This window comes from Poecile atricapillus, chromosome 4, assembly GCF_030490865.1.
Source record: "Poecile atricapillus isolate bPoeAtr1 chromosome 4, bPoeAtr1.hap1, whole genome shotgun sequence".
NCBI lineage: Eukaryota > Metazoa > Chordata > Aves > Passeriformes > Paridae > Poecile > Poecile atricapillus.
In genome coordinates, this window is record NC_081252.1 from 21,611,158 (window position 1) to 21,634,031 (window position 22,874).

At 41.3% G+C, this 22,874-nt stretch overlaps 1 protein-coding gene across 2 annotated transcripts in view; it reads left to right on the forward strand.

Moving 5' to 3' along the window:
• ADGRL3 (adhesion G protein-coupled receptor L3) overlaps window positions 1-22,874 on the forward strand; it is a 481,237-nt gene that overhangs the window by 67,792 nt on the left and 390,571 nt on the right. For both annotated transcript variants that reach the window (XM_058838032.1, XM_058838033.1), the window contains exon 2: window positions 20,484-20,550. The gene's annotated coding sequence lies outside the window, so the exon portion shown is untranslated. The remainder of the gene's footprint in view (window positions 1-20,483; window positions 20,551-22,874) is intronic.

Here is a 22,874-nt window from a genome sequence, read left to right on the forward strand (position 1 = left end):
ACAGTCCGAGTCTGTAAACTCATTATGTGCTGAAGCTATGTTAAAAGTTTAATGGAGTAGCAAAAAACCTAACCTGGCATGCCCTGGAGAAGTTCAAGGTGTTATTCCACCATCAGGAGTCATTGTTGAAGCTTCCACAAACTTTGTTGCATCTTGGCTTGAACAGATATACTGGAACAAAATGTCAAAATGTTTGCTTGAAAGTCTGCAATTAGACTTGCTGGGGAATGGTTATAGAATATATTAGACAGAGTGGCTCTTAAATAATCTTCTTAAAAGCAAATTCATCTGGTTCTCAGAATTGCTGTCTCTAAAATTGCCAATTGCCATGACCAGTAGGGCTCCAGTGACTCTCAGGAATGTATCATTTGTAAAAGTGATGGGAGATTAATTAAGCAGAGTTTCATCATCTGGTGGAATAGCTAAAATACATGCTTGCTTTGTGGGAAGTTGGCAGTAACAGGGATGTACATGTTTCCAGTGGCCAGAGGTGCTGCTGTGCATTGTGGTGGCAGCACATTGCCCCTTCTTGCCACTTTGGCAACTTCCTCAGCTCTTCTCTTCATGACTTTGGTGGTGAGGCAAGAGCAGGATGTGGCTGAGTATTGCCTGGGGCATCAGGACAGGACTCAGGACTCTCAGGACAGGAGGAGGGGTCATTGTCCCTTTCAAGAGAAAGCCAAAAATGGTATCCTTATCTTTTGTGGTTTCCTTGGGTGGCAGTTTGTCTGATAACGAGGGACTCAGAGATACCTACTTAATCCCAGGGTCTAAAGGATGAAGCTTTTCTTTTCTGAATTAGCATAAAAGAAAAAAAAAATAAGATGCCTTCTGCATGTCATGTTTGACTTTCACTGGCAGCTTCTGCTTCTCCAACTGTTGGTTGCTAAAACGTGTGTTTGTTGTGGGTGGAAAGCAGGGTAGTAAACATGATCCTCTCCAAACATCAAGCAAATTTGGTCTCCCCCCACTCCCTATTTTGAATCACAAATTTTTCTTTAACCCCTTGTAAATAATTTGAAAATCCATGTTATATGCCTGTGAAGGAGAAGTGTAACTGTAAGATAACTGTGAGCTTAAGCTTAAAATCTTCATGGTTCATACTTTGAATAGTTCTTAACCACATATCTTCCTTAATTTTATTTTTAAAGTAGAAATTCCTATTCCACCTTCTCCTGGAATTAAAAATGTCTTTGTCATTAACGATCAAGGTAATTCAAATAAGAAAAAAATCACATGAATTTTTAAAATGGGTCCAATTCATTCTTTCTTTCTTCTTTTCACCCTGCCCCATGGAAACGATTATAAATGTATGAGAAAATCTGTGGTTATGCAGGTCAAATTATCCTTCAACAACGATATTAATGTTTTGAATCTTACTCTAATGCCCACATGTCGGAATTTTGGAGGCTTAAATTTCCTGATCCTGATGTCACTTCATTTTCTGGCTACAGGAAGCAACTGTAGCCTTCAAAGACCAGGAGCAGAGAGGGTTCTGTAAGCACTCTCCAGTGCATGGAGGATGCTTCTAGCAAGGTGCTGATCATTTTGTGGTGTCACTTCTTGGGCAAGGACATGAGATAGCCAGACCTCTTTCAGATCTGTTAGAAATCCTGTAGGAAAAAAAGGGAAATTTCCACCCTAGGTGGAAAATTGTCTGGGATCATCTGCTGTAGCAGATGAACATCATTGTCCTGATCACAATTCTTACTGTAACTTCTTTTTATTAAGATCTGAATACAAAAAACAACTTAGATGGTTATAAGATGTTACTGTGCAGTTTATTTCTCCTAACCTACTAGAATGTATCCTTGCCTGAGGCAATACAACATGCTGTCGGATGTCGGAGTGGAGTTGTACCAAACATGAAAAAGAAAAAAAGAAAGAAAAAAACCCTCTTCATTTTGTTCCAGCCTTAAATGCAGCAAGATGGCAAAGAAATCCAGTGTAAACCTTTAGGCAGTCTATGCCTTTATTGCAGCCCTTGAAAATAATCTAGTAAACAATCAAACAAACATAATTTGGAGTGAATGGTGAAATGCTGTGTTTCTCTTTAGTCAGCTCTCTGCAGCCTTCAAAGATATGTTAAATGTCTGTTGGAAGGAGGGTTTGTGTGTAGTCAAAGGGCCATGCTTTATCCTAACAGTGACGTGATTGCCTAATTATTATTTTCCCCCAACTAGCTATAGTTGGAAATACCACCTAAATGTGGACTGGAAGCGTTGGTATCTGCTTTTACATTGCTCACTTTGTGTTTCCCCTTTGTGCTTCAAAGATTTGCTGTTAGTGGCTTTGTGTTTTCCTCCTGCAAGCAAAGAAAAACCCCCAAACCAAATCATTTTCTCAGGGGTATGAAAATCTCAGCATCAAATTTGAGATTTGGCAGTAGAATATTTAAAATATTTTCTGATTTAATTTTGTAGAATGGTACCTGGCAGGTCAACAATTCATCCTCTTAAGAAAGCATTATGTTTCCTAGTCCCAAGATCATTGCATGCCAATTGTTCTGTATATACATGCATGTACATATATATATACATATATATATATGTATGTATGCATCTAAATGTCTGTGTATATATATGTATATTCAGTCAATTTAAGTAAATGGGGTAAGTAATCATGTCTCGTCTTCTCTGGAACCATTCCCTCTTAGCAAGGTTAACCTGCTCGGTAGCAGGGGGTAAATTCTTTCTGAAACACTTCTGAGAGCCAAGTGCTCAAATACTTGAAGAAAGCCTGAAATCAGTGGGCTGTGGGCACCTCAGCCCTGTCCCCTAGTAATTCCACATTGCTGTGTCACTTCACATCCTGAACCCCATCCCACTGCTCTAAGAAGGGACAATGGATATATAGTGAGCCCCTACACAGTATTTTCTATTAGCTTGGCTGTGGGCCTGATATTTAATACCTGCAAAGTACTGAAATGCTGAAGACACAGTTGTTAACATAATTTTGACTCCTTTGTGCTGTTTGCTTCAGATACATTGCTCTGCTTCAGAAGCACTGATGAGTCTATTTTCTCCTGATTATTGCAGAATATCTGTCTGTCTGTCTATCTGTGTATTTACTTGGGTGGCTGCAGAGAGAGAAGTCAAGGTTGGAGAGCTCTACCTACTGGCTTCAGGTTTGGGGTCAGACTTGCCCTCATAGAGAATGTGTGTTGTGCTCTGTTTATCTGAATCATGACCTCCCTTGACTTCAGTTCTGGGTTTACATGCACTAAACTTTTGCTGTGGAAATCCTTGGTTCTCACTTCAGCTTTTCTTTATCTTTCTGGAAGTTCAACTCTTACTTCAGCTTCTCAGATTTACTCCTGTTGGATGTTTCTCAGAAAAGGATGCTGCTGGTGACTGGGAAGGCATGAATGCTTTGAGCACCTTCTGCTTCAAGACAACTCAGGTCTTCATGGAAAGCTCTTGGAAATGTGTTCATTGAGTAGAAAGGAGCAATGCAGAAGGCCATTCAGGAGGAAGGAGACAAGGCATCTGGCAGCATGGGAAATAGCCAGCATCAATTGTATAGGGGCATCCAGTTTAGGAAAGGCAGAGTCACGAATCAGTTCCCTTTGCCAGGGGCTGCAACAGAGAAATTTATAAGCAGTCCTGTGCAGGGCTAGGAATTGGACTTTGATGATCCTTGTGGGTCTCTTCCTATTCAGAATATTCCATGATGCTGTGATTCTTTGAAGTGCTGCTGAGTGCCCAGTGCCTCCCAGCACTTGCCCGCTCTCATCTCGCTGGGTGCTGCCAGCTCTGCCTGCTGGGCTCTGAGTGCCTCCCAGCCCTGCCATATTCTGCTGAACATGCTTTTTCCTTGCACAGCTGCGTTCATTTTCCTGCAGTGGAGTCCCTTGTGAGGCTCCCTGCCTCAGGAATTTGCTCGTCAGCCTGCAGGATTCAAAAATAGCATCCAACCTTCTGCAGGGACTCCCTGGCTGGAGTAAACAGAGCAGCCCTGTGCTATGACTCCACACACTTCAGTAGCCAAGCATCTCCTCTGGGCACTTTGCTCTTGTTTACCTGTGAAAAAAAAGTAACTGGCACTTGGGGTTCTTGATTTCTCCAAAGCCTTAAGCTGCCTTTGGCTGACTTCCATCCACAGCAGAGAAAGGAAGAAAAGCCTGGCTGGGCAGTGCCTGGTGACCTTGGCATGGTGACTCTCTTGGGGAAGGAAGGCAGTTTTGGTTCCAGATGCAGACTGGCTCCACACAGCTTGCTGGGGCTCTGTTGCTGCCTCCCAGTCGAGTTGAGAAGTTATGCGAGTCCAATTTCCCCGCAGAGGAGTGCAGTGCTGCTGCCTCCCTGTGCCAGTTCTTCCTCCCTGGGAAATGAAATAGCTAAAAGGTATAAAAAGTTCATGTGGACTCTGGAAGCAAACCTGTGTTTTGGGGTCCCATTGCTTTCTCTCTTTTATGCCTTACTGGTATTTATGGAGATTTTTTCTTTGTGAAGGATTTGGAAAGTCTGCTCAGTCCTCCCTCTTAAATATGTGTTCCCAGTGTTGTCTCATTTCCAGGCTAAGGCATAATGTAGCTATCAAAGCCTCCTCCTTGGGCTCACCATGCAGTGTAGCATATTTTTGGCCTTAAGCAAGGGAAACAGATGATAAGCTGAAGCTAGTTATCCTTATGTTGAAAGTGCCAGAGTGGGGCCAGCGATCCCTGCTGCTGTGAGTATGAACCTGCTGCGGATGCCTCACCTTCCATTATTCCGTGCCCTGTGTCAGCTGCTTCTTTTCAAGGCACTGCAACATCCTAGGAAGTTACTGTGCAGGGGAAATGATCAGTGTAGAGTCCTGCCTCCACACGTCCTTGTGAAGCAAAGTGTTAAATGCCCATTTCTTGTAGTGGTGAGAGATGGCATTTTTCTCCTCACTGCTTGTCTGTACATACTTTTTGGGTTTTCTTTAGTTTTGATAGTAGGAAAAGTGCTGACTGAAAGATACAGATCCTCATCCTAGACTTGGCTTTCATGTGAGGAACTCTGCTCTTGTCTTCAGAGGGTTCTGAGCAACATTGCTAGGGGAGAATGCACAGGTGTGGTTTAGGCCAGGAGAGGAAGTAGGAGAAAAAGGAGCATTGCTATGTAATACCTGCAAATCAATTCTGTTTTCCTTTTTGAGGGTTCAGCCAAATTGCCTGTCTTCAGCTTCTGTTCCCAACAAAATATAAAGATGAAACCACTATGGTAGCCAGAAGGGATGCAGCTGCAGGAGGAGCACCAGGCACACCCAGCAGCATTGTCCCTTGTGCCTCACAATTGCCTGTTGATACTTGGAGTTCCTGGGAAGCTGTCTGTGCTGCTACCCCTTGCTGAGGGTTGATTCTTGCAGGAAACATGTGAAATCCTACTGTGACAACTTTAATGAACACAAGACATTACTCAGGAGGTTTCCTGCAGCTGTCAAAAATGCCAAACCTCTTGGTTGCCCTCAAAGACCTGGAAGCCTTGAAGCACTTTCAGATTTTTCTGCTGTTGCAGTATTCTGTGTAACAAATAACCCAAAGACAACTTCAGAGCAGTATGTCTCTGATTGCAGTACAAGACTATCAAATGATTTCTCTAACCCTTTGACTAATTTTGCTCTTTTTCTGGAAATGGGGGCCTGTGCCTCACCTGCTCTCCATCCAGTTGCTAGTTGAAGTCCCATGGGAAATACCAGCAGCATTAGTGCTTTCAGAAAGGCAGGAGTGTCCTTTGGCTTGTCAGAGTTCAAGGGAATACAGTTGTCTTTTCAGCAGTAGCAAGTGGTTGATTTTGTGATCCAACCTCCTATCTTAACCCCCTGCATTGGGAACCCAATTGGACATAGGTTTATATGCTACATATATAGGAAAGACAGATATTTGGCAGATGTCAGAGACTGTGTTTCACATGTTGCAGTGATACTAAATTCTCTACCTTTCCTTTTAACATAGCCTCTGTTATACTCATTGCTGATGATGTGAGATGTACCAGCTCCTTTCTGGGCTGTATCCCTTGCTGTATTCCTCTTGGTGTTGTCAGCAATGTACGAGACAATTACGATTATTTACTCTGCAAAGTGCTGTGATTAAATGAGGAAGCTGACTGGTAAGCATCTTCCAGGATAAGTCCTCTGTTATTTGGAGAAAAAAAGAGGACCTTCTAAAACTCTCTAAAAGATCTCTGAAAAATGTTTTATTTATTTGCCTTTATATACCCCCTTTTCTTTGCTATTTAGATGGATAGAATATGTATTTTCTGAGCTGTTAACTAAATCGTAGCTGAGATGTGACTCCAAGGTAGGGACTGCTATGAAACAGAGCTGAACAGCAGCAGGATTTTACTGTGTAATGTCCAGAGCTGCTGCTCATCTGAAACACTTGGAGCCTGCCAGTGCTCAGGTGGTGGGTGGCTGTTGGCTCAAGGTGCAGGACTCAAGTCAGGCTGAAGGATGTAGATACTCAGGAATTAGAGGGCCACAGACCTGCTGAGCAGGACCACAAATCATGCATTAACTTGCATTTGCACAGTGCCCTGAAGATGATAAAATGCTGCCTAAATGTTCACTTGGGCTTCAGCATGAATTAAATCCAATAGAAACATGGTTTAGGTATTATTTTCAGAACATTGCAACTGGACAAAGAGTTTTTGTGGTGGTTTTCTGGTTTTGTTAATTTAAATATTTATGAAAAGTATGGGGAAAATATTTCATTATGAACCAAATCTTGTGGTATCCAACTGAGATATCTTCATATGTAGTTCTGTGGTGTAACTGCAACACCAAATCCTGCAGATTCCTTTGCTGTTGTGGCTACAGTAAAACGTGTATGATGACACTGAGAAGGGTAATCAAAAAGTTAGATGTAGCCCTCCTCTGACCCTTCAAATTCTGCAACAGGAGTTGTTATCACTAATTTTGTTCTTTCTGGAGCAGGGCACAGACCGACCAGCAATGACTGCACTCACTGTGGCTGGAGCAGTGAGCTGGAATCCTTTGGCTGGCGTTACACAGAAACCCAGAGCAGCTGAGCTATAAGTCCCCTTCAGCCTGGAAATGGGAGAAGCTGGGCCAGGATTCCGGGGAATGCTGCCCAAAACAACAGGCTTTAAAACAGACGTGCTAAAACCCCGGTGGCTCCTGGATGTTGAAAGCTGTCTTGTGAGTCTCAGCCACTTTATCCAGGTGACTGAAGGCTTTAGGACCAATTTGGGGAACTTCAGCCTGTATTTCTGGGATGATCAAGGCCTGGGGTGCAAGGACCTATAAGGTCCTAGGAAATTATAAAAATATATAAGGAAGTTTGTTGGATTTTTTTTTCCCCACTCCCAGTAAGCCTTGCTGGGTAAGACAGTCCCTCTCAGTTTAATGTCTTTGTGCTCTTCATCCTCCTACTGTGCTGTGCAGAATCTCAGCCTTTAACATTTTTCACCTTGTTGGATTCACTGTGTCCATTAGTATAGCAGATGAGTCATCTGGCATATTGAAGTGCAAACCTTGGGAGAAGATAGCTCTAGAATTGTCTTTTCTACTGGAAGCTGATAAGCTCATTACATATGCAAAAAAGGGTACGTATATCAGGCAAAGCCGATATATGACTCGGTAGCGAAGACCAGTCGGAAATACAAAATATATGTAACGATGAATTTAAACACCATACTAAATCACAGCTATGCTGTTTTATTGGACATTCCTTCCTCAACTATGAAAGCTTTAGCTATCATATAAATCTGTCTCTTAATAGTTAGCAGTTACAGTTCTTTATAATTTATTTATCGGATACTGCTCAGCAAAAATGCACCTTCCTGTCAGCTTCCTTTATATACTACATTTTGTTCAACGCTGCAAGCCCAGATTTTTTGCTAAGCTCTCTCTGCTGGTGCCGTGTGAATGATGGAAGTACAGTCCAGAAGTTGTGAAGATAGGTCTTACAAGGAAGTCCTTGGCGCTGCTGGCAGTGAGCAGGGGCTTGAGATGGGTTTCTGCAAGCAGCTTCTCGCATTTATCCTGAGGGACCATCCACTGCTTAGGCTTTGCTTAGCACTGTGGGCACTGGGACCTCTTAGGGCAGTTTAGAATGAACATGGAAAATGTACATCAGCTGTCAGGGGTTGCTGGTATCCCAGCCCGGACCAGTTGCAATCATTTTTATTGCCCTAGTGTGATGTGCTTTAGTGGAGACACTTGTTCCAGATGTAGGAATAGGTGTGAATGTCTCTGATAAGTGTTCAAGGAGATCCCAGCCAGCTAATAAATTGCAGTTTGAGGATGTTGAACATGAGTTGTGATGCTGGTCAGGTGTGTGTACAGACTGCCTTTCAGGGTGGTTATCACCTCAGCTGTCGTGGTCCCCCCCAACCATCTGGTGTGAAGCAGCCATTGACATCTGGGAGCTGCCAGGGGTTTGTCCATCCTTCTTTCCTTTTAGGTCATTAGTGTCTCACCAGCACTTCCAGTCAATCAAAAGATTGGTATATTCAATCCTAACTCTACCAAATGTTTTTTAATTTTTCTGTCCAGGGTTTTTACTGATAAATCTAATACTGGATGAAAGTATACTGCCTCTCAATATTCTGCTAACTGACTAGCATTTATTTTTGTTCTTCATATTATTTAAACAATTCTAGTCTCCTGTTGTCATTCACCTGATGTTGTTTCAACCAATGTTCTTGCTCTGGTAAAATGTTTTGGGTACTGTGTCTCTGTTTATACTTGTCCATATCAATGAGGAAGCACCAGCAGGGTTTCTCGGTGAGGTTCAGCAGAGAGCAGGTTCAGAAGACACATTTCTCTGTGGCATTCAGCTGCTGGTGCTTTTTGACCTCTGTAATGGTTTATGCAAAAATAAGGGAAATTAAAAGCAGTTTTTTGTTCTAATTACTAGAGATCTACTTTCTTCATTTCAGGTCAAACCATTAGTAAGATCTTCTCTTCCATGTTAAGGAAATCCTGAGCAGTGCTCATCATATTAAGAGTTAATTATTCCTTTCATATTTCTACACACAAGCCAACTGTGAATAAAAACAGTGGTATCCTTTGAGACCTCCATGTGCACACCCTTAAAGGATCACCCAGTAAAAGTGCACTTTTTCTTACTGCCTTAATTTGTTTCTTTTAATTTCAGAAAGGATTAATAATTTATGTGGCTTGTGGAAAACATATCAGCCAAAACCGACATGCCTGGAAGGTAGTCAAGTTTTTACTTTTGGCTTCAACCGAGTGCAGTTTTCTAGAAGTAGAAAGAATCTATAATGTGGGCTTGGAATGGGTAAAAAAACCCCACCCTGTTAATTGGTGCTTTTGTTATCAAGTATCATCACACAGTAGTTTTGATTTACTCGAAACCAGTGTCTCTGCCAGTTCCTGCAATAGGTTTTTTTCACAGCCATCCCATTCAGTTTGTCTCTCTAATTTAAATAAGTAATTTAGCTCCTTAAAAAAGCATATGATTACCTGGAATACTTTCCTGCATTTTTAATTTGCTTTTACTTGTGTCAGACTACTGATGACATTGCAAAATGAAATGAATATTTGATTGCATAGTTTATAGCAAATGCAGGTCTAATTGCTTAAGCCAGCCATGTTTATATATCTGATGCCATCTAACTTCTTTTGGAAAAATACAGCAAGACCCCCAGTTTAGCAAGGGCCCTTAACCCCATCCTTAACTTTCATCCACACTGTTCTTATGGAGGCTGCTAGGACTTGTCAGTTACTTGCAGCTGGGAGGGGAGCTGGCTCGTTTCCCTTGTGCAGGAGTAATGCTGAGGTTTACACCTGTATTAGGGATGGTGTGGCAGCATGAGCTGGTGGGTCCTGGTATCTCAGAGCATGCATAGAATTCAGCTCATACTTTTAAACTGTGCATTTGGTTGCTTTGCTTAGGAAAATGCACCCATCAGCTGAATGAGAAGTGCTGCTCTGAGCATCCATCTTGTCTGAGATCCAAGGAGAGGCCAAGAAAGCGGCGGTTTTGCTGTTTGGTCAGGCATGGCAAATGCAAGTGGCAGCTTGGCAGCAGTAGGACTCTTCTGTCACGGATATTTAAGCAAGTTATTAAAAAACTTATTCTTGTCCTTTCTGTGAAAAATTGGTGAGCAGTTGAGAGATGATTTGTTTATGCTGGCTAACTGCAAACAAAACTTTATTGTTTACCTTTAAAAAAAAAAAATTAGGATGGAACCAAGCAAGAAAATTTAGAAAGTAAAAAAAAAAAATAAATAAACTGTTGAAAAGCAGTGAACTTCTCAAATGTACAAAGAAAATATGTATGAGTGCGAGCTGGTTCTCTGCTACCTGTGCAAGACTAAGAACAGTTAAAATACATTAATCTGTTCCAAAGGGAAACCCAAAATTGGTTTGATTATTAGTTATCCCTTTTGTATCACAGCACATAACTTGAAGCATTTGTTGTGAATTCCAGAAGTTTTTGTGGAGATGGAGGATTACTCAAATTGCTTGCCTGGAGTTGAGCAGGTAGCAGCCCAGCACCTGGTTTAACTGATGGCCCTGTATGGTAGGTGATGCTTCACCTGCATGACATGGGGTGACATATTTGTGAAAGCCAGGCTTGAGTGTCTAAACCTTCATTAAAACTGTTGCAGGGTGATGCAGGGGGAGAACTGAGGAATTTAAAGGGATTGCAGGTGTGTGGCAGATATTGTTGGAGGCACGCCATTAAAGGTATGAGCACCCCATGCCAGAAAAGTTTCCTGTACACCTAGAGCAGCTCTTACTCCCCTTTGGTTTGGGATGTATCTGACACTCAGTCCTGGAGCTGCCAGGAGCCAGGGTCTGTCTGCTTGTAATCTGTTCCACTTTCTGGTGCAAAGAAGAGAATACTTCTAATGTGAAATCCATTTTAAAACACACATTTATTTTTTTTAAAAAAAAGCCCCTACAGCTGTTTGAAAGCTGTTCGGAAGTATGGTATATTAGAAATAGTCCCAGCTGAAATGGATTAGCAGGCAGAGTTCAAGTGAGGAGGTCAGATTTGTAAACTGAATTCAATTTATCTTGTGGCACTGCAGTTTATCACATGGTTGCAGGAATAAAGGAATGCCACACACATGCACATATTCACACCTAATAATTTAAGAAAACTGGAAAAGGTCTTAAAAGACATTAAAAGGCTTTTGATGACATCATGCTATCTGAGGTAATAAAACAAAGATGGTTGAAGTCAGTTCCAAAGCAACTCTAGCCAGAGATGTCTTTATATGCCAGTCTTTATACATCTTTCATGTTTGAGGAAAAAGATGATTGAATCCTAATACTGCAGAATAACTGTGTGAGGAGACACTGATTAAGATTTTTCCCATCATGAATTTCTTCATGCTACATTTCATTTATTTATTTTACCTTTACAGAGATTCTTTAATGTCCGGATTAGCTACATTTACAGGTCTTTAAAAGTTGTGGGATGGTCTGCCTTGTAGAAAATCAAAAGAAAACTTTTTAAGGGCCTGACTGTGTAGTTTCCTTGGAGCCCCTCTTTTTGGGAAAATTTTATTTTCTTCTTTAGAAGGAGGAGGAGCCTTTCTTTCTTTCCTTTTTAAAATCTTCGTCATGAGCTGGAAGGTTTCTCATTGGATTTGTGCAGCAGATTGTTGGATAGTTGATTTCATGAAGGTGTCTGCTTTGGGACACTGCTTTTCTGGTGGCTTCAGGTCCTGGTGGTGCAGAATTTCCAAGGCCTATCCTTGCCAACGCTGCAAAGTTGGTGATCTTCACTGTTTTGTTCACATGTGATACTTTCCCTGACAGGATGCAAAGCTCATAGAATGAGCTTGTAGAAGGAGCCCTTGAAAATCTGGTTGTCTTGGGACTTCTAGATTGGACTGTGTTGTCTTGAAACAGTGCAGCCTGTTAATAATCTTTAGTCATGGTTATGAGTGTCATCTAAGTTTGTGCCTGTGTGTTCATTGTGCTCTGATATGAGAAGGTATTCTTCTGTCCTTCAAAAGAGGTTCACTCGTATCACCAAAACAGAAAAGGTGATGGGCCTCCTTTTGGAGGAGGACTGGCTGCTAAGCCACTTGGAATTAAAAAAGGTCAGGATAATTCTGCATTTCAGTCACATTTAGTGCTAAGTTTAATGATCTGGACATTTTTTTCAAAGACACTTGAGGTGATGTAAACTCCAGGGAAAGATGTTACTGTCACATTAATAATAATTATTTAGAAGTATGACAAACTCATCTTGAGAAGCCTCTATTAGACACAATTTTGGAATGAAATTTAAAGTAGAAGGTAATTTCTAGATGCAATTAAAAACTTGTCAGAGTGGAGAAGCAGCCACTTTCTGTCTCATTTTGATGGGAAGCACTGCAATGAAGTGGCTCAGCCTGGCATTTTCCTGCCTGCAGCTTGATCATGGACAATCCTAGTGCAGTATCTGATGCAGCTGCATTTCTGATGCACTAAGTTCTAAATGTTCTCAGAGGCAAAATACCCCAGACTTGTTTTCTATGATAATTTTCTTTTGAGGGCCTTTTTTTTAACAAGTCCCTGAAGCATCAGTACCCTGTATTCCAATTACAATCATTTCAAGATGTGATCCCTGCAGAGTACTATGCAGTTGGTATGTTTGCAGCTTTTCCTCATCCTCACATGCCAGTTGCTAAAGGGATAGTAACTGGAGCATGCCTTTCCAGGCTGCATGTTTCTGAACTCCTCTTTTGCTTTTGCCTGCCTATCTTTTATATTATTAAGGAGTTTGGTGTGTGCAAAAAATGCGTCCACCACAGCCTTGGGGCTTCTTTGATTTTAGACAAACTCATCACGTTTTGCTGTTTATGCATCCCCATTCATCACTTCCAGTTATTCCAGTCCTGTAATTCAGCCGTGGATGGACTTTTTAATTTTGACCATCTAGCCCCAAGGATAAATTTCTTTGTTCCTCAGTCTGGTTTTGCCACCTGCATGTCTCAGAGCCGTGTTTCAAGTTAACAAACTTTGGTGAATGGCATTAATGCAAGACTATGAAGGGTCTAAAATGTCCATTACATTCTGGTGTCCATGTTTTTGTCTTGACATTTCTCACAAGCAGGACATTTAATAGCCTCAAATCTATGAGTGTTTTGTCTTGATTTCTCGCCAGGCTGGCTTTTTCAAAGGAGCTGGTGGTGACTAAGCAGAGAGAGCTCATTTTAAATCAGAATTTTTGAACTTGATGTCCCTCAAACCCTCAGCACCATGCTTAGATCATGTCTTAGTTCACATACAGTGTGTGACCTGCAGTGAGATCACTATTGGACCATCCCTTTCTGGTGCATTTCTATGGTTTAGGATGCCCTTGGGCTGCCAATTGTGGCAGACCTTCATGAGTGCCTTCCCATTGTCGGGGGGGCTGACAGCAATACAAAAATCAATTTAGCATGGAAAAAAAGGAAACCAATATGACCTAAGTTTGGATGCTGGTGTCTGGTGAGATTTTTGATTTGTGTGTATTGTTTTGGTAAAGATGGAAAGAGTTCTAAATTTGTGCAGTGCTAGGCATTTTATGGCATATTTAAATGTCTCTAACATAATTCGCTTTACCATCAGAAGGCATAAATGTCAGCCTATTGACACATTATAAAGACACAAATGGAATGTAGCCTGGCAGACTGGTGCTGGTTTTGAGGTTTAATAGTACATCTGTATCATTTATCCCAGCGGGAAATAACGCAGGATGTTGCCTTGTAATTTTTTACTACTGTATAATAAAATGTAACCACAATAAATAGTGTCTAAGCAAGTAATGCAGCAGATTCTGGATTTTGTCCAGTGTGCCTTTACCACTTAGGTTAGTTTTGCCCCCCTACAAGTTTAGGCAAGATGCAATTTTTTTTGACTGGATACAAACAGAATGTGGATCTCTTTAACGTGTTACACACATATCAATAAAGACCTTTCTGTGCATGCCACCTCTTAATTGGCTGGTGCTAACTGTGTGCTGGTTCATTCTTCTTTGCGTCACTCCCATCCTGAGTTGAACTGTCCTTGAAAGGGTCTGTTCTGCATTTCTGCACATTAGGAACGTCTTTGCAGGTTGATTGCTTTCCCAAATGTCCTCTCTGTGATACAGTGTTATGTGCAAGTAGGCTTTTTGATAAAAACTCGGGTGGCAACATTTCATGGAAGTGTTATGGGATTCATGCAAATGAGGAGCAGGGATTCTGTGTGTTTGTGTTGGTTGAATTTCACTTACGGTATATTCCCTGCTCAAAGCTAAGGGGGCATTTTTGCACATCTTTCAGCATCCTGGAAGGTGCTGTGTCGTGCCTGGTGCCAGTCCTTTCCTACCCTCAGTGTCTGGGCTGCTGCACTGCTGCAGGCTGGGATTTTTTTTTTTTTAATTAAAGCCATGAGAAGTCTGAGAAAGGAGTCGGCACCCAGCTAGGCACTTCTGCAGGGGCCTGATAATGCAGAAGGGCTCTCTGGTTGCTTTGTAACATCTGTCCTGAAATGTTCCAAGTGAAGAAAAATATGAAAACATTATTCTGTGCATATGAGAGTGCTGCACATTTGTAAAAAGACAATTAACATAGAAATGAGGGAAGCTTTTGATTCATCAAGTAGATTCAACAGACTGTGTCATTTCCTTGATTTTCATTTTAATTAGGATTAATCAGTTTTATCTCCTAAGGTCTTTGCAGAGAATTTACACGAAACAGAAGATTTTGGTCAGCAGTGTGCCAGTGTAATAGCCCCTACTTGAAGAAATCCAGCTGTGGCACGTATAACCAGGATTAGATTTGGCAGGGCTCCAGGCTTCTCTCTCCTCTCTTGTTAAATGCCTTGCTGTTGCAGGGAGCTCTCTGGATCTTCCAGTACCAGATCCTGGGTTTCACATAGCTGCCTGGTTGCTTGCTTCAAAAACCACTTGGAAGCAGTACATTGCTTGGAAAAAAATATCTCTGGGATGCCAGCTTGAAATAATGGCTGCTCTCTGCTTCAAAGACAGGCTAGCAAAGTCTCGCTTAACCCCAGCACCCATTGGTCCTGACAGCTGGGAGCTAGAGCCTGCTGAGACAAAATGAAGCTGACCTTTTTCTCCTCAAACTCAATATATTTAACAGAAGCATTCGGGTTTGGATAGAGCTTCAGATACATTAGAAGTGGAGAGTGAGGGAAAGGAGCCAGGTAGTTCTATAGGAAGGAGAGCAGCAAGTCAATGGCCTCATAGGGGAAGCAGCAAGGTTTGAGTGTGTGTTCTCCATCCAGCAAAGAAGCAGCAAGACTCCAACATGCCCTGGCTCTGTGTTGCTGTCTTGGTGTTGGGCTGTGTTCTCTTTCTCCTTCTTATTTCTTAGGTTTTTTTCATATTTTTTGAAGTCTCTTATCCTACCAAGAAAAAAAAAAAAAAAGAATCTTTGAAAACGGTTACAAAACCAATGAAATCTTTCTGGTTTAGTTATTAGACGTATTTTGGGGTGGATAAATTTCATCGTGGAAATTAGAATAATTTGCAAACACGAAGAGCATTTTATTATGATTGTTTTTCAGTACCTGAAATATCTTGCTATGAAAAGTTCCGTATTACGTGCAAATGAAAATTCAGCTTCCAGTTTGTTTCTTTAGTGGAGAAGACATAATTGTTCCAAAATACGTGAAATGTGAATGTTTTCCTGTTAATTGTAGGAGAACAATATTTCATCCATGTGGGTGCTATAACAGTAAATACCAAGTGTAGGCTTTAAGCATCTTGTACGCTCAACAGATTTGAAAGCCACTAAGTGCATGAACAAGAAGAAAATGGAGACAGAAGGCAAAAAACGCTGAAGGGAAAATCCTGCTGAAAGCTCACAAAGCATTTCTGAGCTTACAGAAATGACCTGCTCCATTCCTGTTACACAGAAGTGTTAAAATGAGAGCAGGCGACCCCTTTCCCCCAAATCATTCATCTGTTATGTCTGCGATGTATTTAGACTGAATCCTTTCCCAGATGCTGCGGATCTGTCGGTTCCAGGGGAAATTAATGGGATTTTACCATTTGCTTTGAGGAAAAGAGGACTGGACTTTCTCTTGCTGTCTTTGGCAGGAAGGAGCAAGGAGCTTTCCTGTCTGCTCTCCTTAAATATTGCGTCTTTTTAAGTTTTTTTTGCCAGATAGCCTATTTTGTATTACTGCAATATAACATGCTGGAAAATTACAGAGGTTAATGTACAGCACTGTGATACACAACCATAATGGTAGACTCTAATGTTTTTTAAATGATAAACCAAAGGCATTTGTAATACGAGTTGTAGTGAATTGCCTGCACTTCTTGCCAGACATTAGTTTAGCATTGCTTTTAATATTTTATGCACTGAAGTTGTTTGTAAAGACTAAAAGCTTCACTCACTTTGCACACTTGTGCTTTGTTCTGTCCCTGTACAAAACACAACAGAACCACTCTCTTGCTGATGAATTGTATGTCAAGAAGTTCTATCAAATTACAGTTATACTGCATTGAAAAGATTTTTCTACTGATCACTGAAGAATACATCAGATTTATGGTGTCATAACTGATCCAAGTAGTTAGAAATCTAACCTTTTGTAATATCACAGGTTGCATATTAATGTTTTAAATATCTAAACCACACATGAATGACGTAGGACATTTTTACTTTAAATGTTACTGTAGAGATTTGACGGTACATAATCCCATTAAAACAGAAGAGTGCAAGATGAAACGACCCATTTGCAATTATAATTACGCATATTGAGATTGACCATTCTTTAAAAAATTGGAAGTGCAAGGTTGAGAAGGGTGCTTGAGCAATCACTCTTTGTTGAGAGCATTGATGGAAGAATAAAAAATTTGAGGGGGATTGATTTGTCAGTAGTCTGCATGAAAAAGCATGGGGAGCGTTTCTTTGGAACGTGAAGAAGAGGTAACCCTTTCGCTGTCGTGGTTAGCTTTGCTTGGAGAGCCACCACAAAAAGCCATGATCAAAATTACAACAGCAAGTAACACCGAACTACTTCACCTGCTCTTGACACTTGATAAATAAAGAGTATTAGTTGATCAGCTTAGTATTGAAGAGTCAGCATGGCCTCATGAGTACTCCAGAGGAGGTGGGTTTTGTTCTAGCTCTGTCAGGGGCCTGTTTTTTGACCTTGAGCAAAAAATTTTTGTCTCTTTGCCTTTCTTTCTGCTATTCCTTGATTGCCTTGTCTTTGTGGAGGATGAGCTCTTCAGGAGAGAGATTTCTTTGCATTGTGTTCTGTGAACAATGAAGTCTGAGCCTCGCCGAGGCCTCTAGGGGCATCTCTAAAAGAAATTATAATTGTTAGCTTTAATCACTTTCATCAAAAGAGCTTGGTAATGGAGGGTGTCAGTGTGGAGGATTTGGAGAAATCTGTAGGGTGCCTGTTAATTAAGTTACCGTGGGTGAAAGTTGCTGATTGGATTTCCTTGGGCTGATGCAGAGATACTGATGCCTGGGAGCAAACCAGTGCTGCTCCATATGGGTTTTCATCCCCAAAAGCAGGACGCTGACACTGGGTGCTCACTGCTCTGCTTCTGCAGAGCCAGAAGCGAGGTGCTTGGTACGTTTTAGCAAACAAGGCTTTTTCAGAAGCCTCCTACTGGTTGCCTAAAACTTCATATTCTGTTTTTGTGGGTCCCTCTGGTGTGAGCATTTGCAACAGAAATTGGATTCCTTGGCTTTTTGCAGTGAAGACATATCCTTGAGGGGGAGCCATCCCATCTTTATGGAGTTTCCTCCTAGCCTTTGCTGTTGTCAAAATAAAGTGTTTATCATTGCTCTCCTTATTAGCAGCTTCCAATTTGGGATGGAGGTGCAGCAGCAGGCCAGTTTGCAGATTAATTACCCTTCTTGTGGCATCTTGTGATGTAGAGCAATGTGCCCTTGTCCTGTTTGAGTGGATGCATTACTCACCATAGCGAAAGATTTAGAAATATTTAGCCACATGAGCGCCAGCAGCCATGTTGGTAAAAGTGGGCTATGTTGAAGTGTTTCCATTATTCATTTAGCAGTAAACTTGGGAGGTAGAGCCCCCTCTCCTTAGCATCCTGAGTGAGACCCCTTTCCAAATTGTCCAGGCAGAGTATGACCAGGGAAGAATTGGGGAAGAAGCAGCAAATGCTTTCTGAGAAGCACTGTAGGTTTGAGGGCAAGCAGGTTAGTCAAGTGAGGTGGAGAGCAGTAAAAGAGGATCAAAACAAGGCTCCCTTGCAGAAAGGGCAGGACCTCCACTGCTCTGAGTATTAGGAGTCAGAGGTAAAGCAATGCCTCTTTCTTTAGTGTGTTTATTCTCTGTTTTAGGGCTAATGCCAAATCCCTGTGGTTCCTGCAACGCACCCCTGCCAGTGAACATTGACTCTAACAAGTATTTTGCAAGATCTTTGCTCTTGCAAGAATCCCTGTATGGTTCCCTTCCTATTTTAATAAGAACAAGAATTCCCCAATCTGCATTTGAAATCTGCATAGAAATAGCATATGGCAGAGGCCAAATCAAGGTTACACATTTGGCATTTGGGAAGGGAAGGCAAGAAAAATTTACCAGTCAGTACACTCACATTATGATAAAATAAAGGTGAGCTGGGAGAAGAGCATGTGCTGAATCCTAAAACGACACAGAAGAGCCATAAACCACAGTGTGTTGTGCTATCTCTAGTCCTTTATGCTTCAAGCAGAAGTAAAATGTGTGGTATCATAAATGAAACCAAAGATCTTGTTTTAATTTTATTTTAAAAGCCATTGCAAGGCAATGGGAGTAACAGACATTGACTTCTTCAAACCAGGCAAACTCTGCGCTGTACTGCTCCCATCAAATGAGAATTATTCTCCAAAAGCTTCTTCTAACTAGGTAAAGGTTTTGCTATAAAGTACAAGTAGAGTAGTCTAAACAAATGGCATTTTTCCTAGAAATAAAGTATATGGATGCCCTTACGAGGTGTTGCCTGGTCTGCTCTATACTTGTAAAAGTGTTTTTTCATAGTGAAACTGTATATATTTGGTCAAAGTCCAGGGCTGAAAATGGGTATAATCTGTACATCTAGGGACCTTTTTTCATTTGTACAGTGAGGAATAATAACTGGCCTTACCGCGAGTTTGCCTGTAAATTTCTTAGATGATCCAAAGCCTGTTTATTGCTTACAGAGGCAATTTTGCTGACAGGCAAGCTGGAATAGGTCTCTTTTTCTTCTAGACCATCCATACTTGCCTATTATAGAGAAATCAGTCAAAAAGCAGCATGCATGCTGGACTCTCAAGCCTTGTTTTAAGTTTTAATTTACTTGTCTGACTTCCAAGGTTACTGAATGCAAGCAATTGCTTCTTCAGTACATAAATAAGATGAATTATGCGTTAGGGACCAATGCCTTGGCCTTCTTCTTCTCCTGCTCTCAGGGGAGGATCTGCTGAGGAGTGCTTAGAGCTGGGGTGCAATTTATTTTTTTTTTGCTATTGAAAATTAAAGTAAGACTGTTCTGGATTAGCTCAGATGTGAAACTGGAGCCCCAGGACCACTTTTTTTTGGACTGAAATTTTTGAAGGTGTAGGGTGGTCCAGGGTGTGGATCCATGGCAGCTGAGTGAAAGCTGTGCTACAGCTCTGGTTGGGAAAGGCTTGGGGACTCACTGTTGTAACTGGAACAATTGGCCCCAGTTTAACAGTGGATCCTTTTGAAATCAGCCTTTTAAAGTTTTTTCAATTCAATACACTTCTTCCAAATAGCATGACCTGTGTTCTTCCCTACAGGTTGCAGAAAATGAGCTGGGTTTGTAGTTGATATTGGAAGCAAAATTCAGGCAGACGGACTCATTGCTGTTTCCCTTGCATGGGTTTTTAATTATATTTTCTAATTGTTTCACTGGGATGGGATGAGGTCCTGGGGTCCTGTGCTGTCCAGCTTGACTCTGACAAGACTGATTCTCACTGAAGTTTCATCTATAGCAATCCCAACTGTGAGGAGCAATTTTTCATCTGTAATTAATCCCGATAAAACCAACACTTCCAGGAGGCTGATCTGTATCCATCCATTTCACTGTTTGTCAATTAATGTTATATTTAGCATCTAACACTGTAATTAGAAGAAAATACTGAAGATGTAAAGGGACAGAGAAATTTTAAGTTGTAGCTGCTGAGGAAAAGACATTACTATCATTGCAATCATAATTTATTTTAACTTCTTTTCAAACTAGATGCTTTTTATTCTGGTACAGCAGCCTCTTAAAACCTCTGATAAATTGTCTGGTTTAACAATAGTTTCTCCAGATCACACTGGAACCTGTTGTGGGAAGAGATACATATGTGCATGTGTGTTTGATACCTACTTGAATCTCTAAGGATTTTTCCTCTGACCATTGTTTTGTATGTGTTACTACCGTCTTTCCGTGCAGAGATTTATTTCATAGACATTAAAAATTCTTACTTTCCAGAAATCAGTTCTGTTGACAAAATGTGTTGTTTATTGCTCTATCCTCTGGTAAATGCATAGCAGAAAGTTCATGAGTGCTTGATAAGTCCTCAGAGGCAAGAGTAAACGTTTTCTAATTGTTTTATTTTTCTCTTTGTTTCCAGAAATGTTGAATACAGTACTCTGCAAAAAATAGCGTGTGGATTTCTTGCACCTGAAGAACAAGAAAAGGTAATTACTGGACCATACAGACGAGCCTCATTTGTTTGCTGTGCTAAAATATTTAGACCTGATCACGTTGCATGAGCCTCCAGCACTGTGTCTGCATATGGGTTTTGTGTATTTTCAGTTATGCAGGCGCAGTTGTTTCTTGAGAATATTCCTTTATGTAAAGGGAACAGGGGAACAAAAGCAGCAGAGCATGAAAATGCTGAAGCAAATGGTAGGGAAGAGCATACCGTGAATATTTTCAGTACATGTAGAAGTGAAAAGGGTAAAAGAGGGGAAAAAAAAACCACAGAGGCTTATATGTGCCAATGGGAAAAGGGCTGCAGACTTCACTGTGTTTGCAAGACTGCCTGGTGGAGCCTTGCAGCCTGCTGGGTAAGTGTCAGAGGAGGCTCAGTGATCATCAGTGTTACAGCAGCCTCCTCATGTTTAGGTGACCGAGTCGCTCGTGGGGTGGTGCACCCTGCTCCAGAGGCTGTGAGCTCCTCTGCTGCCTGCAAGCCTACCCCTTGCAATCGAGTCTCTTGATCCTCCTGGGTCGTGACATTTTGTTGTGGAAAGGCAGCTCAGCAGGGCTGTGGCTCAGTTGCTGGTGTTAAACAAAATGCTGTTCATCAAACTTTCATGAGACAGTTTGCCAGGGGCTGCATCTTGAAAGAGTAGGCTCCAAAAAGCAGTGAGCAGAGCTGTGCTGCTCCGTACTGCTGCCATCTCCTGTATTTTCTTCTACCTTCTTTCCAAGGCTGAGAGGTGAGCACCCCTACAGGACCTCGAGTGGTTTTGCACTCTTTCCTCCCTGGAGGAAAAGTGGGACAGGCATGGCCACGTTGAAGAGTGGTGGTCCTGCTTCAACTGGTACATGGTGTATGGTGATGCAGAAGAGGGACCAGGAGCTCACCTCTGCCTTAAAATCTGTCGGGCATGATTATTACTGGGGTTAAGCTGAGGAATCTGCATGAGCTGAGCCTTTCAGCAAGTTCTTGTAGTAATTAATATAATGTCTTTAAAGTAGAAAACGTATTGGTAGATACCAGTATGAAGAACAAAACAAATATATAATGTCTGTAAATCTGAGTTCAGCAAACCAAGCCTAGTGAGACTTAAAAATATGAATGTGAAGAGAGAGACACAGCAGATGTTGCTGGGGTCAGGAAACTTTGTGTATGAACACGTGACGTGTTTCTATGAGATGCTTCATTTCATTGCTTGGGTTTGAAAAATGCATGTGAGTGACATCTTGTGTTCACTACATCTGCAGTGCCATCCTGCTGATAATTAGCACGTGCATTTTAGAGGCAGTATGAAGCCAGGATGACAAATACAGATAAATCATAGGGTGGAACAATTCTGATTTCTCCATATATCAGCATTAGCATTTTCTGAAAGTCCATCTTTCAGCCCTACAAATGGAAATGTTGTCCCAAGAAGCATGTTGAAAAACACTTCAAGGACCTAAATTTGCAACTTGTGTGGAACCTTGTGTGTTTTTCTTGTGGTGGTCTCTGCATGCATCAATTAAGTGCAAAACTATGACAGTAGAGGAAAAATAGCAGACAGAAGAAGAAACTCTTGGAGCAAAAAAATACTTGGTAAAAATGTGTTAAACTTTCAGAGAACAGTATTGTCATGTGTTTGGGGTCAAATTGTTTTGAACTACCTTCCACGTGCTAGCAAATGGGATTCATTTTGTTGGATGCTTCCATTTGGATTTATGGTGCCATTTAAAACTCTGTAATGCTTTTTGTCACCATCACCAGCTCATTTCTCTGCTTTGGGACTGTCCTGCTCGGGCACCTGACATGTATGGGAGATATAGGATAACTTCACTGGGAGTGAGACAGTTCAATGCTCCGTTTATCCGTGTCAAAAAGAAAGGTTGAAAAATCAGATTTCTTTAAAATAATGAGTTTTCCAAGGGGATTAATGGTGCAGATTACAGTATGCCATGATGCGTTGGCAAAGAGGAAGACTATGCCTTGCTGTTGAGTTTCACTGGTATTTCACTGCTCTTTTATAAGGTGAAATATTAGTCTAAGTTATCTGTGCAATTTAAAATTATCTCTTCAAGTTCAGTCATTTATGTTTATTTATGCTTTTGGGACAGTTGTAAACAGATTTTTGAAAAAAGTAGTATTTCATTTTGTGAGTAAGAGATTAAAAACGTGCCCACATTCATCAAGGCTACGTGCTTTCTGAGGCCTTGAAACACAGATACCTGTGCTATTGCAGTGTGGCTCAAACATGGGAATTATTCTCACAGGGTTTCTTGAAAGCTATAGGTGTTGTTTTAAAGTCTCACATAAGCAATATTGTAAGTAGGTAAGGGT